Raw genomic sequence first — 15,607 nt, 5'->3', positions numbered from 1 at the left:
CCCCATAATTTCCAACATCATGTATACACAACAGGTTTATTGTGAAATAAGCTGTTCTGGAATAACTATTCCAAAATAGCTTATTTCTAATAATGCTGGTACACATAAAAATGCATTTGAAAATAGCACTTAGCTATTTTGAAATACAGTGTGAATGTGCATAGTGTCTGTTTTGAAATAGAGCCATTAGACTCACAGGGCTTATTTCAAAATAGGCTCTATTCCCTGTGGCTGTGGCCAGACTAGCACTTTTCATCGAAAATAATTTCAAAATGGGCAGCTCCTTCGAAAGGCGGCCTGGAGGGTCTGCACACAAAGAGCACTATTTCAAAATGCAATTTGAAGGAACGCGGCCTGCATTTCAAAATCACTCTTCCACTCCCACGTTGGGAAAAAGTTTCCTATTTTGAAATTAATTTAGAAAGAAAACATGTGTAGCTGCTCTGTGGATGCCTATTTTGAAAGAGCAGGTCTGCTATGGCACCGGCCTGATGGAGCATGGAGATGCTCCAGGCAGCTCCAGTGGGACTCTATGGTCTCTGGCTCTGGTCACTTTTAAAGCTGCATGGACCCAGAAACCCTGTGCAGGAAGCAGAGAGTGTGCAGGCAGCCACGGGCACAAAAGACTGCAGTACCACCCTCCAGCACACCCACGATGCTGCCAACTGTTCCCAAAAACTACATGGTCAGCAGACAGGAGCCCTGTGCCCCGAGGGACCACCCCCAGCACACCAGGCAAGGGCTCCCAGGATGCCACACAGGGGCCGTGTCTACACTAGCCGGCCATTTTGAAGTTTACTAATGAAGCGCTGAAATACATATTCAGTGCCGCATTAGCATGCGGGAGGCTGCGGCACTTCGAAATTGATGCGGCTCGCCGCTGTGCGGTTCGTCCAGACGGGGCTCCTTTTCTAAAGGACCCTGGCTACTTAGAAGTTCCCTTATTCCCATCTGCTCATAGGAATAAGGGGACTTTGAAGTAGGCAGTGTCCTTTCGAAAAGGAGACCCATCGGGATGAGCCGCACGGTGGCGAGGTGCGTCAATTTCGAAGTGCTGCGGCTGCCCGCGTGCTAATGAGGCGCTGAATATGTATTTCAGCGCTTCATTAGTAAACTTCAAAATGGCCATTTGCATGGCCATTTCGAAGTTTTTGGCTAGTGTAGACATAGCCAGGGGCTAAAAAATGGGACTCTTCCTGGTCTGAGCTGGAGCTCAAATCTCCTCACCCCATGGGCAGACGAGGTGGTCTTGCTGTAGATGAAAGGGCAGCAGCAGAACACCTCAGCCTTGTCGCAGCTGTCAGCAGGCCTTATTTCCTGAGGCCTCTTCCACCAGACTGCTGACAAAGTCTGCTCTACAGTTAAAGAAATGCAGCAGGGATACTGTGAGTCCTGGGATGCTGCACGCAGGTCAGGGACACCGTCCACAAGCTGCCAGTATTATGAAGAATTGGACTGGCTCCTGGGGAGGAAGGAGACAGTTTCCCCAGGCAAGGTCATTGACACAGCTGGGCAATTGGAGGCACCCCAGGAGGCTGTGGAAGATAATGAGCCAGGACCCTCCACGGAGCCTGCCCCCCCAGTACCCAGAGCAGGGGTGACAGAACAAGTGACAGTGATGGGGAGGGGCCCAGTGATGGCCCTGTGGTCACTGCCATCCTGTCCTAGTCCTTGAGCCAGGCAGCCTCCAGCCAGGCCTCCCCAAAGCTCCTTGAGGGACCCTCAGGTAGGACCTGGGCATTCCATACATCCTGAGATGTGGGGGAGGACAGAGCTGGCAGGTGGGAGGGCACAGCCTCAGACACAGCTGGCTGCAGGCCACTCATGCAGACCCTGGTCCTAGGCCAGACACATGAGGCTCGGTTGCATAACCTGGCCCTAGGAGAGGCTCACACACGCCCATCAGCACCTGCCCCCATAGACAGCCACACAGGGACTTGGAGGAAATGGGGTGTAGGATGGATCTTCTCCGGCATTCACTCAACCCATGCTGGGACCCCCCTCTAGCCCCCAGATGCCTCAGGACAATGGGGTTGATGGACAGAGAGCACAGGCGGCTGGGCACCACGTCTGGGGTGGCACATCCCCGTGCACCCAGGTTGCAGGACTGACGGGTTGGCTCTCTCTTCCCTTCTGTCTCCACAGCTCCTGTGTCTGAGGGCCAGGACAGCCCCATTGACATCCCGGGGAGCCCCAGAGCAGCTGGAAAGGGAGAGAGGGCACTGGTGCCAAGGCCTGTGGGCTGTACCAGGAGCGCACAGCACCAACCCTGGAAGGAGGAGGGCCCTGCTACACAGGCAGCAGCATGATGAGAGCAGAACTGCCTCCTGCAGTGGTGGATGGCCATGGAGGGGGCACCTGGGAGCACATTGCGGGGATGCACAACGCCCTCACCCAGGGTGTCATCACCCACCTGGACCTAGAGCCTGCTCCAAGGCCAGCTCACCCCCACAACAGCAATCCTCCATGCAGGTCCCCCAGTGTTCCTGCTCTTCCTGCCTTGTTCCCAGCAGACTTCTCCTTAGCTTCCCATATGGAACTGTGGTGGCTGATGTCCAATGCAGCGACCCCTTCACCAGCCCCCGTGGACCACCCATCCCCACCCACACACCCTGCTGAGGCTGAGGGTGCAGCAACCCCACCCCACCTCACTCCTACCTCCCTGTGGTTCTGTGCCCATCCCAGCCCTGCAGGGGGTCACGGACCCAGGGTGGTGGGGGCACCTGAGGTTGCTGTGGGTCACAGTCCCCCACCCTGTCAGAGAGGCAAGGCCCCCCCCAGCTCCCCCCATTGTATATAGCTCAAGCCCTATCCCTAACCCAACCCTATTGTATATGGTTAAGCTTAAAGATCGTTGTGCACACATTTTTCCAACAATGAAATAAAGCCTTTATTTCCCACCACTCCAGTGTCCCTTTGGATTTGTGGGGGAGCTTTGCGGGATGGGTGTATGGAAGGGAGAGATGTTGAGGAGTGGAGGACAGTCACTAGCGCCCCCAGCTAAAGGCCTCTCAGAAGACCTCCCTCCTAGTTTTTTTTTAGGAAGAAGGGTTCTTTGGAAAATGGGGTTTACTTTCAAAAGAGCCTCATCTACACTGCTTTGCTTCTTTTGAAAGAAGCTTTTTTGAAAGAAGACTGTGCAAATGAGGCACCAGATATGTAAATCTGTGCCTCATTTGTGTTTTCCATTTCTCTCGTTTGCATGCCTCTTTCAAAAGAGGCATCCTAATGTAGACGTAGCCAGAATGAGGTTTTCCAATTTCAAAATAAGCCAAGCACTATTTTGAAATAGTTTTGAAATAACTTTGCTGTGTAGACCTACCCCAGGAGAGTCACCATGGGGCCTATTGAAAAATTTTACCTAGAATGTGTATATTCCAATAACACAGTGCAAGAAAACAACACAGCCATGTCCCCAGTTTATATGAATATGTGGGCTCACTGTAACATTTTGTAGTAGGGCTGTTTTGATTGGTGACATTTTTTTTTCTGAACCTATTTGTTTTTTGTTTTCCCTTTTACTTACTGGTTATAAATCTCCACTTTCCATGTCAGCAAAGTAAGTGATTATCACAATACAAAAAGTTATGTTGGTCCTGCCATTGGGGCAGGGGGCTGGACTCGATGGCCTCTTGAGGTCCCTTCCAGTCCTCATGTTCTATGATTCTATGAATTGCATGCAGTCTCTTTGCCTTTGACAAAGATTTATTTTTTTCAGTTTTAGCAGGTGGATATAAAAAATTATCTACTACCAGCGCTTGTTCTCTAATTAGCTATGAGTTCCACGTCTTAATTATAAACAATGTGATTCAGACTACTCCTCCATCCCCACCCCACCATCTCCCAAAAAAACAAGACTTCTAGATATTGTGGTCAGATGTAATTATTTCTATGTATTACACACATTAATGAGAAAATTTTATCTTCCATTAACACATGATAATTCTATTGTTATCTTGGGACAGTGCTGAAAATAACTTCTCTTATTACTATAACCAAAGCTATTTTATGGTCAAAACAATATTTTCATGGATCAGATAAGGCAAAACAGGCTATATTTAATAATGAGCTTTTAAACCGTGTCTGTAATCCACTAGAAATGGGAGAATCTGTTTCAAGGATTTTCAATAATCTCAAAATTCACAGCTATGGCATTTTGCAATAGGATATAACTTTTTGTTCCAAAAGAAGGTATGAAATTATTTGTATTTAAATACACAATGTTTTGAAAAATCAGCCTATCAGTCATTTGCCAGTTAAATATTAAGTTTATGATAATATATTTCGCCCAAAATCATATACCACATCACCAAAAACCCTGAAGCACGAAATGGAATTTTGTTGATGGGTGGGACCAAATTTTATTCCAACTGGGTTTGGATTTCAGTGAGCATTAGCTGTTTTCAGTTCTAGTTTTTCAGAAGATACTTTTTTGTACATGTGAGAATTCCAAGTGCATGTCTCTTTCACTTGTGTTACAGATTAAATGCTATGAAGTAAATAGTTATAGGGTGCTGACATCAGTGTAAATTGTTATACAGTGCTGGCATCAACTCATCTTTCATTTAGCAGCTGAAGCTAGTTTCTAACTGAACTAGTCAATTTTAAGGTTTTTATTTTATTTTATTTTTATTATTCTAGACTTCTGAGCTCTGCAAAATTTTCCTAGATTAGGTTTGGATTGACTGTAGAGTCTATGGGAAGGCAGCCTGCATATACTACAATATTACACAGAAAGGACATGGGAATAGGTGTTGATGCTGTGACCTACATTTCTCTTTTCAGGTAAAATGGGCATAGATGATTATTTTGCTAGAAATTTAAGACTACTCTTAGGAAACCACGATAGGAAATACAAGAATCACGGAACCTACTGGGACAAATCTTATTTGCTTTATTTATCAACATATGCTCATTCATCAACATATGCTCATTGACTTAAGTGGGACTAGTTGCATGAGTCAAGAGAGCAGGAGTTGTCTGTTGTCTCTGGTGGTCTTTAATGTAGGAAGGATATAATTTTTATAAATTGAAATCTTCAGCAGAACTTGAAATTGTATCCAGGAATCTTTCACTTCACTTTAGCTTTCACTATTTGTTCTGGTTATCATATGTTCTATTATTTGATACTGCGTCTAAAATAAGAAAGGAAAAAAGGCGTCACGAAAATATTGATTCAAATTATATTTTTCAACTCCACGTACAATTATATTTTAAAGAAGAACAAATCAGTATTTGTTCCTAGCTTTATAGGTCACCAATATGACTTTGTTTGGCATACACTTAATATGTGACAGGAGGCAACCAAAAGAAGGAATATAACACTTTTAGAAACACTTCTATTATTAATCTAATTTATTACAACAAAGACAGTAGTATGAATTTCCAATTTTGAAATCTGATCCTAGGAGAGTTGATTTCTAGATGATGGCTGAACTTCCAATGTGATGGTAAACTGGCATTTTTCTTCGAGGAAGTAACCTTACACTTAGAGAAGAAATGCCATGTAGGGATGGAATTCCTCTGAATGAATTTAATTATTTGTTTGTAAAGATTGTGCCTGATGCAATTTTTGTAAAAAGACATTATAGAGTGTAGTTGCTGACACTGTGATTGCTAACAGTACCTTAAGTGCGCATTTAAAATTTCAAGGATCTGCTATGGTTTCTAAAAATTTCAGGAGCAGAGCACATCATGAGTGAACACACAGTTATACCAAAGGAGGAACAACTGCATAGTTATTGTATGAGTAAGTGAGCGCTTGTCTTAAAATTCTGATAGTGTTATTCTCCAGTACCGCATATTGACTTGCTACAGAGCTTACTTATACATACCATATGTCAGCGATGGACAACCGTGGCTGGTGAGTGGGCAGCGTGAGTGACCCTTCTTCACCCAAATGGGCCACAGCAGCCTGTAGTCCCCCCGTCTACCTTCCCTCTTGCCTCTCACACACTGGGGCACAGGCGGCTCACACTACCTGTGCCTCATCATCACCCCCAACTCTTTAGGAATGCCACAAATTTGTTGATTTACATTGATCCATGCTCCTCCTGCTTCCTCCCAGAGCTTGAATGCCTCAAAGCACAGGTGGGAGCGGGGAAGAGTAGAGATGGAGCCCGAAACAAGTTCGTTTAAATAAGGTATTTAGACACAGTGCCAGCTAGAGGCTGAACAGCATAGTGCAGTTTACCATTTTGTTACCGTGGGATCCTGGCCAGTTTTTGTGCATGCCTGCTGAAATATCACCAACTCTTGTCCCATCAGAGTAATAACAATATGCACAGCACAGTCCTTCAGATATGGATGTGGGGAAAGGCTACTGATATGATGTTTTGGGTGATACCTCAAAACTAAATGGATCTATTTTATAAAAAAAAATGATATGGGGCCGCGCTGGGACTTCTAATTAATGTCCTAGAGCAAATATATTGTAATTGTTTTTCTTTTTCAACTCTTGTAATTGGCTTATGTAGTTTTATATTGTCAAGGAGACAGATATGTATTATTTAATTAAATGAAACCTATGACTTTCCTCCATAATACCAAAGCCTAGGGGAACTTATTCAGGCAGCAGCTACACAATGATGAAAGACCTATTGTATAGATAGCTGCGATAAAATTGCAGTGTAGACATTTCAGTTTGGGCTGGAACCCAGGGTCTGAGAGCCTCCCTCTTCACAAGACTACAGAGTCCAGTCATAGCTAAAATGCCTACATTGCAATATTAGTGAACCCTGCAAGCAGAAGCCAGCTGGTCTCTGCCAGCCATGCCTCTTTTGCTACAATCTAGACATATCATCACTGCCTGAGAGTAATTCTGCCTCTCACTCATTGCATGTAAATGGGCTAGTTATTTAACCTCTGTGGGAGTGAGTTTTTATAAATAAAATGCATACTTACCTGCCTGAAATGTGTGCTGTGAGGACCAATTTAAATGTTTGAACATTGTTTTCAAAGAAATATGAAGAACATTCTATAGAGTAAATATTACTGGTACTTTATGGCATTACTAGAGTGTAAATTAAACTCACAAAACACACAAAAAACTCACGCCTGAAACTACATCCTAAAGAGAATGTCACCTGGTATCTCAGTTCCTACTGTTACATATGAGCCGTGTCTACACGTGCACGTTACTTCGAAGTAGCAGCACTAACTTTGAAATAGTGCCCGTCACGGCTACACGTGTTGGGCGCTATTTCGATGTTAACATCGATGTTAAGCGGCGAGACGTTGAAGCCGCTAACCCCATGGGGGGATAGGAATAGCGCCCTACTTCGACGTTCAATGTCGAAGTAGGGACCATGTAGTCATTGCATGTCCCACAACATCAAAATTGCGGGGTCCTCCATGGTGGCCATCAGCTGAGGGGTTGAGAGACGCTCTCTCTCCAGCCCCTGCGGGGCTCTATGGTCACCGTGTGCAGCAGCCCTTAGCCCAGGGCTTCTGGCTGCTGCTGCTGCAGCTGGGGATCCATGTTCCATGCACAGGGTCTGCAACCAGTTGTCGGCTCTGTGGATCTTGTGTTGTTTAGTGCAACTGTGTCTGGGAGGGGCCCTTTAAGGGAGCAGCTTGCTGTTCAGTCCGCCCTGTGACTCTGTCTGCAGCTGTGCCTGGCACCCTTATTTCGATGTGTGCTACTGTGGCGTGTAGACGTTCCCTCGCAGCGCCTATTTCGATGTGGTGCTGCGCAACGTCAATGCTGAACGTCGACATTGCCAGCCCTGGAGGACGTGTAGACGTTATTCATCGAAATAGCCTGTTTCGATGTCACTACATCGAAATAAGCTATTTCGATGTAGCGTTCACGTGTAGACATAGCCATGATGAATAACCAGCGCTTTCAACAAAGTGTTTTGTAACATGTGCACAAAGCCCAGACATTCAGCCTCAACCTTGAACTCTAATGACTTTGTGCATTTATATTTGATCCATAACACTATCTTAATAAATTTTTTTAACCCTGTACCTTTTATACAGCAATCTTCCCCTTTGTTTTGCTTTCGGGCTATTCTGCAAAGATGGATGATTAAAATTATATTATAATATACAAGACATATTTTGATACATGATTAGTGGAACAACTATATTGTATGAGTTTTTGACTGGTCACTTTTAAGATGTCCGGGCAATAGAGAAATTTCTGAAGCCTCATGAGGCTTTTCTGAAGCACCTATGGGAGGAAGGATACATTAATGTATATTCTATGAGAGTGCCCAGTGATAAATGAGTTCTGGATGAAAGGCTAGTGGAGTTAATGTAGGAGGTGATGTAGTGTGAACTGCCTCTGTCTTCTGAATAGATAATCCTGAGCCATTCTGAGGAGCAGTGATTCTCAGGTATCAACAGAAATCCACATTTTTCATTTTCAATTTCACCAGCTTTCCTTTGCTATTTGTCATTTTGAAGGTCACCTCTTCGGGATCCTCACAGATCATAATACAAAAGAATTCTGATTGCCTTCTTAAGTGTTAATGATATTTACATTAGAGACAGAGGAGCTCCACTTCAGTGAAAGTGGTGCCGTGGCTAGCAGTCCATACGTCTGTTACATCATTACAATACAGACCCATTAACTTATTAATTATAGCAGCTGAAAGACCTATCCCAAATTACTGAAATTTGCAACTTGGCTAGTAAAGGAGGCTAAAGCCTCCCCCAAAACATATTCACAATAATTTTTTATTGATTTGTGACAACATATTAAGTGATTCAGTTTAGCTGTTTTTTCTTGAGTTGAAAATCTGATTGAACCCCTATGTCCTCTGGGTTTAAACAGAGGACATAGATGAAGAGGAAGGGAACAAAAGAAAATGATAAGATAAAGTAAATCAGTGTGGGTGCATGTGTATGTTATAGAACATATATCCCAGTTTTACATATATAACTAACATTTACAAAACCCACTTGCACTTATGGAATTTGCACTGTTTTATTATGTATTTATATTGTGGTCCTGCTTAGGTAGGGTCCTCAATGTGCTAGGTGCTGTACAAACATAACAAATAATCCACTTCAGTGTAGCCTAAGAAGATGATGTGTATTTATGTATGGTTTTAGTCTGAAATCAATATTAATTATATATATATAGAAGAGAAAGTTCTCCATGCTAGTAAGCACATACGATCGAGTGCTTTGAAAAATTAAATGAGCACATACTAGCGCTTCTATATGATATCTTAACTAGTAGGTAGGCAGGGGGCATAGGTGTGAGTGACCCATTCTGGGCACTCTCCTTTCACTCCCTGGGTGTGATGGAAAACGAACAGCAAGCAACAAGCACTGTTGGTAGGAATCCAGAGGGCTTCAGACCCCTGCCCTCCCTAAAGGGACTCCTGACCCCCTAGTACTCATCCCTCTAGACTCCAACCCTGAGCTCACATCCCACACCTGTCATATTATCCCATCCTGGGGATGCAGATTGTTTCCCTACCTAGAAGTTACATGGTGGGAAAAAACCTTTGTGCTCCCGAGTGCAGATACCATCAATACGTTCAGCCATTTGATTCCCATATGGGGCAGAAGGACAAGACTCCTTGCACTCCCCCTTTTACCCATCACCCTTCGTGAGAGTGACACACTGCCACGTTCAAAGGTATGTTTGTATTTCACCCTGAACTCTGGCCCCTTGGGCATGTGCACTGTGGTGTACTATTTGGATAGTGACACATTATTTCTCAAAAGACAGAGAGGCAGCCATGTTTGTCTGTAGCTTCACAAATAACAAGCAGTCCTACAACACCTTAAAGACTAACACATTTATTTATTAGGCAGTGAGCTTTCAGGGATAAGACCCACATCCTTAGATTGGAGAATCTGAAGAAGTGGGGCTTACCCACAAACGCTTATTACCTAATAAATTTGCTACTCCTTAAGGTGCTACGAGACTGATTATTTCTCAAGCAAATTGTCACACTATTATGAGTACAATGTTGGGTACACACATAACTGTGGTATTGTGCACCACTGACTACAGCTCTAATCTCTGACATTGCTGCAGGCACAACTGGAATCACACAGCCAATTACTGGTGAGGGTTACTGACAGTGGGTGGCAAGTGTTGGCCTGTGATCAGGAGGATATATAAGTGCCAGGAACAGGCAGTAAAGAGAGGAGATCAGAGGTGAAGAGGAGAGGAAGCTGTGTGGAAGGCTTCTGCTACTGTACTCCCGGATTACGTTCTAATATGTTTGGAAATTGAGGATTAAAGGGATTTGTAGAAAAGAACCAGAGTTTGGGAGGAGGAAGCCATGAAAACAGTCCGTACTCTCATGTCACATTCTAGGGTGCAATTCGCCCACTTACAGGCTGCGTTACATCTTGCATTATAACCCTGAGGGTGCATCTACACTAGGAACTAACTTCGAAGATAACTTTGAAGCTGGGCACTATTTCAAAGTAGCCAGTAGAGAGTCTACACACATTTTCCCCTTACTTTGAAGTTAAACTTTGAAGTAGGGAGCCCAACTTTGAAGTCCTTACTCCATTCTCAGTAGACACTCAACTTTGAAGTTGCATACTTTGAAGTTCTAGTTCAAAGTAAGCAACTTCTAAGTTATTTTTGTAGTGTAGACACAGCCTGCATGTCTCCAAATGCTTCTTCTCCTTGTGGCTCTCTGCCTGGGATGCACACACAGCTAGAAGCCAGCATGTACTCTGGCTACGGTTACACTACAGAATTCTATAGAGAGAAGTCACCGTCAGAAGAGATTTCCCAACAGAACTTCTGTCAACAGTGTGTGGCCACACACAATAGCCAATTAGAAGCATGTTCTTCTTGTCAACAGAGGGTCTGGATTGCCCGGGTGCTCTGTCAACTAAACAGGCACCTGGAAGCACAGCAGACAGGGCTGCTCATTGTTCTGGATGCCCTGTCTGTTGAGAGAAGGCCCTCCAGAGCATGCACACGGCTTTTTTGTCACTAGAATATGTTGACAGTAGCGTTATGCCTCAAGAATGAGGGCAGAACCCTGCTGGCAAAAGTGCAAAACACAAACTGTCAACAAAACACATTTTGTGTGTGGAACAACAAGAAGTCTAGTGGAACCTTACAGACTAACAGATATTTTGGAGCATAAGCTTTCATGGGCAAAGACGAGCTTCATCAGATGCATGAGTAGGTGAAGTGATTTCAGAGGGGTATTTAAAGAACGGGATCCCAGTGAAAGGGAGGGCCAGAGCTGACAAGGTCTACTCAGCAAGGTGGAAATGGCCCAGTATCAATAGTAGGTATCAAAAGAGGAAAAAAAAAGTCAGATCAGACAGGGGGATATCAGCCATTGTCAGAGTCTAATGGGGAGATATTAACATCCAGGTCAGAGAAGCTGTTTTTGTAAGCTGTGAGCCACTCCCAGTCTCTGTTTAATCCTTGTTTAATGGAGTCAAATTTGCAAATAAATTGCAGCTCAGGGATTTCTCTCTCCATTTGATTTTTGAAATTTCTTTGTTTCAGGACTGTCACCCTTAAATCCGCTACGGAGTGTCCAGGGAGATTGAAGTGTTCCCCCACAGGCTTCTGTATGTTTCCATTCCTGATGTCTGATTTATGTCTATTTATTCTTTTATGTAGAGACTGTCCAGTTTGGCCAATGTAAATTGCAGTGGGGCATTGCTAGCACATGATGGCATATATTATATAAGTCAATATGCAGGTAAAGGAACCCCTGATGGTATTGTTGATATTAGGTCCTGTGATGATGTCACTGGTGTAGATATGTGAGCAGAGTTGGCAGTGAGGACCGTTGCATGGGGCTGGTTCCAGGCTTAGAGCCACTGGTTTGTGATTTGTAGAGGATGGTGAGGAATTGTTTAAGGTTGGCAGGCTGTCTATGGGGGGGGACAGGGCTGCCTCCCAAGGTCTGTGAGAGTGAAAGATCATTGTTCAGGATGGGTTTGTTCAGGACTTTGTGCATGGGCATTCCACCCGTTTTGTTGACAAAACGAGGGTTTTGTCAGCAAAACTTGCTAATGTAACCATAGCCTCTGTGTTATGTATGCTGTACAACTCTGATTCAACTCAATCACCTTGAAGCCACCAGCCTGCAAGCAGTTACTGCAGAGATAATCTTGTCTTTACCATACTAAGTTAATTATAGTAGATGATACCAGAACATCCCTGGTCACAAACAGTTACAAGGAAACAAAATTGAAACACACTTTCCAGTAAAGGGAACTTAATCTGGCAATATCCTGGTCACCTTTCCCCTTCAGTCTTCCAGGAGCCTGAAGTCTGGATCCTTTGTCTTCTTAGGTGAAGGAGACAATTTAGGGGTTCCTTCCATGGGAGTCAACAACCTTGCTGAGCCTTGGGTCCAGATCTGTCCTAGAAGGGGTGGGGTCTTGGCTGGGAGAGATGTAACTGGCTCTGCGGACATGGGGAAATCAATGAATATGCTATACCTTGCCGTTAGCAAATCTTTTGATGAAGTCTCCCACAATATTCTTGCCCATAAATTAAGGAAATATGGATGGGATACATGGACTGTAAGAAGGCTAGAAAACTGTCTTGACAGACAACCCCAATGGGTAGTGGTTAATGGCTCAGTATCTTCATGGCAGTCAGTTTCAAGTGGAGGGCCCCAATGATCAATTCTAGGGCTAGTACTGTTCAACATCTCTATTAATGACCTGGATGGATGGGATGGATTGCATCCTCAGCAAATTTGCAGATGACACTAAGCTAGGAGGTGAGGTAGATATATTAGAGGGTAGGGAAAGGGTCCAGAGTGACCTAGACAAATTGGAGGATTGGGCCAAAAAATTGATGAAGTTCAACAAGGACAAGTGCAGACTCCCACACTTGGGATGGAAGAATCCCAAGTACTGTTACAAGCTGGGGACTGACTGGTTAAGTCGCAGTGCAGCAGAAAAGGACCTGGTGATTACAGTGGTTGAGGGGGTAGATATGAGTCAACAGTGTGCCTTTGCAGTCAAGAAGGCTAATGGCATATTCGGGTGCATTAGGAGAAGACTTTCCAACAGATCTAGAGAAGTTATTACTCCGTTCTACTCAGCACTGGTGAGGCCTCATCTGGAGTATTGTGTCCAGTTCTGCCCTCTTCACCCCCTCCCCACAGTATAGAAAGTATATGGACACATTGGAGAGGGTTCAGCAGAGGGCAACAAAAATCATTAGGGGTCTGGAGCACATGAGCTATGAGGAGAGGCTGAGAGTTTTGGGTTTATTTAGTTTGCAGAAGAGAAGACTGAGGGATGATTTGATAGCAGTCTTCAACTTTTGGAAATGGGGCTCTAAAGAGGATGGAGAGAGGCTGTTCTCAATGGTGACAGATAACAGAACAAGGAGAAATGGCCTGAAGTTACAGCAGGAGAGGTGGAGGTTGGATATTAGGAAAAAACTATTTCACCAGCAGGGTGGCGAAGCACTGGAATGTGTTACAAAGACAGTTGGTGGAATCTCCATCTCTAGAGGTTTTTAAGTCATGGCTGGGATGATTTAGAAGGGTTTGATCCTGCTTTAGGAAGGGTGCGGATGGGCTGAACTAGATGACCTCCTGAGGTCCCTTCCAGCCCTAGAATTCTATGATTCTATGATAATTCAGTCAAATCAATGGGCACTGAGAGTTTGAAGTTACCTCTTTTGCTTTAGGACTATCTTACTTCCAAATTTAAACTTTGTATCTCAAGCTATTCAAGCCATAGTGCTGTTCAGAGGTGGGGAAGTGGGGAGAAAAAGGTGAGACTTTTTTTTAAAGTGGGAAAATGCCTGTTATCCCATCTGGACTGACAACTTGATATCCTGGAGCTTCCTTGTTATCATTTGTTGGAGGAACCTTTAGTAATGATTTCTTCTACAAATCACAGAATTGGCTCCCATATTCATTATCGAAACTTCCCTCCACTCGAAAGACAGCTATTTCATTCAAAGCTGTGTTTATCATTGTCTGTAATAAATTATGCCAGAAAGGTCATCCTTGTCTGCTCAGTATCGAACATTAACTCTTCTAGGTACTGACAGAGCCATTCCAGTTATTTTCACAGTATTTCATTTTTTCTAAATATCCTATTAAATGCATTTGAATCTCAATTACATTTTTGTTCCATTATGCTTTCAAGCTTACTTCCACAAGCTGAAGTATACTGTTTCACATCTAGCATTTCACAGTGACAATAATTAGGAGGTCAATCTAGATGATCGTGATATTTCCTTTTGACACTGGAGTGCATAAGTCTCTGAGTTTCTTGTGGATCACAAGGCTATGGAAGTTTTCAAAAGAGAATTCCCTGGATTGCTAGGGTTCATCATGAATTAGTATTATTTTTTCCCTCTTTGTTTTGTAGTGATTGATATCATGGGTCATCACTGGGTACCAAATTTAGAACCCTCAGCATTAAAAATTATGAGTTTTTATTACCAGAAATAAAGGAGCAACACCTCTTGCTTGTCAGAGTAGACCAGCCATTTTCAAATGGTGTGCTGCAACACAGTGGTGCTCCATGAAAACTGTCCGAGTGTGCCATGAAATTTCATCAATCTCCCCTTCCTGCGACTCCTTGTAGAGCTGCCAAGAGGGGAAATGCTGTCCCCACAGGAGCGTGCTCATGCTGGGAGGCAGCTGAAAAGTGGCTTGTCAGCCTGAATGGGTTGGCAAGGAACCTGCCTGCCTCCCACAGGGCAGGGCAGGAGCTTGTTGGAACTAGGACATGGTTTAAACGCCTTGTCCCAGCTCCAATAGGTTGGCAAGGAGAGGAGCCAGCTCTACACACCCGTCCCCCCACAAGTAATGGACTAACTACTGAAATTTTCAGCAGTTACTCAATTACTCAGCATCCCAGTTGACCCTTGGGTAGCTTGCTGTATTGGCTGCTGTGTTGCAAACCTCTCTAGTAAATGTAAGTAAATGTTATATTTATAAGCAATCAATTTGGCTGAAAAAAATGGGTGCGCTGTAGAATTGTTTGTCTCATTGAAGTGTACCATGTTTCTGAAAAGGCTGGGAAACACTGCAGTACACCCGTCCTCTATGGTCTAATCAAATGGGTATTCAAAATATACATAGGCTGCCTCTACACTCACACCCACCCCCCACTTCCGGAAGGGGCATGGTAATGAGCAGATTGGCAGATGCTAATGAGGCATGAATAAAAATATTTCATGCCTCATTAGCATATCTCCAAGAACTCTCCCTTCCAGAGAAGTTTCCCTTCTGGAAGCAAAGCTGCCACGTAGACAGGGCTCCTTTGAAAGGATATGGAGATCCTTCTGAAAAAAAAAATCCCCTTCTGGAAGACCCTTTTTCCACAAATGTTTGAATATAAATCTTTTTACATATATGCTCAAATGATATACTCCCACCCTGTAATGATCACTAAAGAAGTATCAGCAGTGTATAAAACTTATGAGATATTTCCTGCAAATATTTCCATGTATTGTCTTTACAGAGCATCCTATTTAAATGCATGTCTTTGAAGGATCAGATAACTACAGACTCTTTAAGGCAAAAAACATCTTTTCATTTTCTTTGCATGGTAATTAGTACCAAAGGGCTGTAATCCCAAACTGGGGCCCTTAAGTACTACTGCAATAAAATGTGTAATGACAAGAATATGCTTTCATAGCCAGTTTTAAAGATAGGCATGCAGC

This window comes from Carettochelys insculpta, chromosome 1 (genome assembly GCF_033958435.1).
Source record: "Carettochelys insculpta isolate YL-2023 chromosome 1, ASM3395843v1, whole genome shotgun sequence".
Taxonomy (NCBI): domain Eukaryota; kingdom Metazoa; phylum Chordata; order Testudines; family Carettochelyidae; genus Carettochelys; species Carettochelys insculpta.
The sequence above is the reverse complement of the archived record's forward strand: the minus strand, read 5'-3'. Positions refer to the sequence as shown.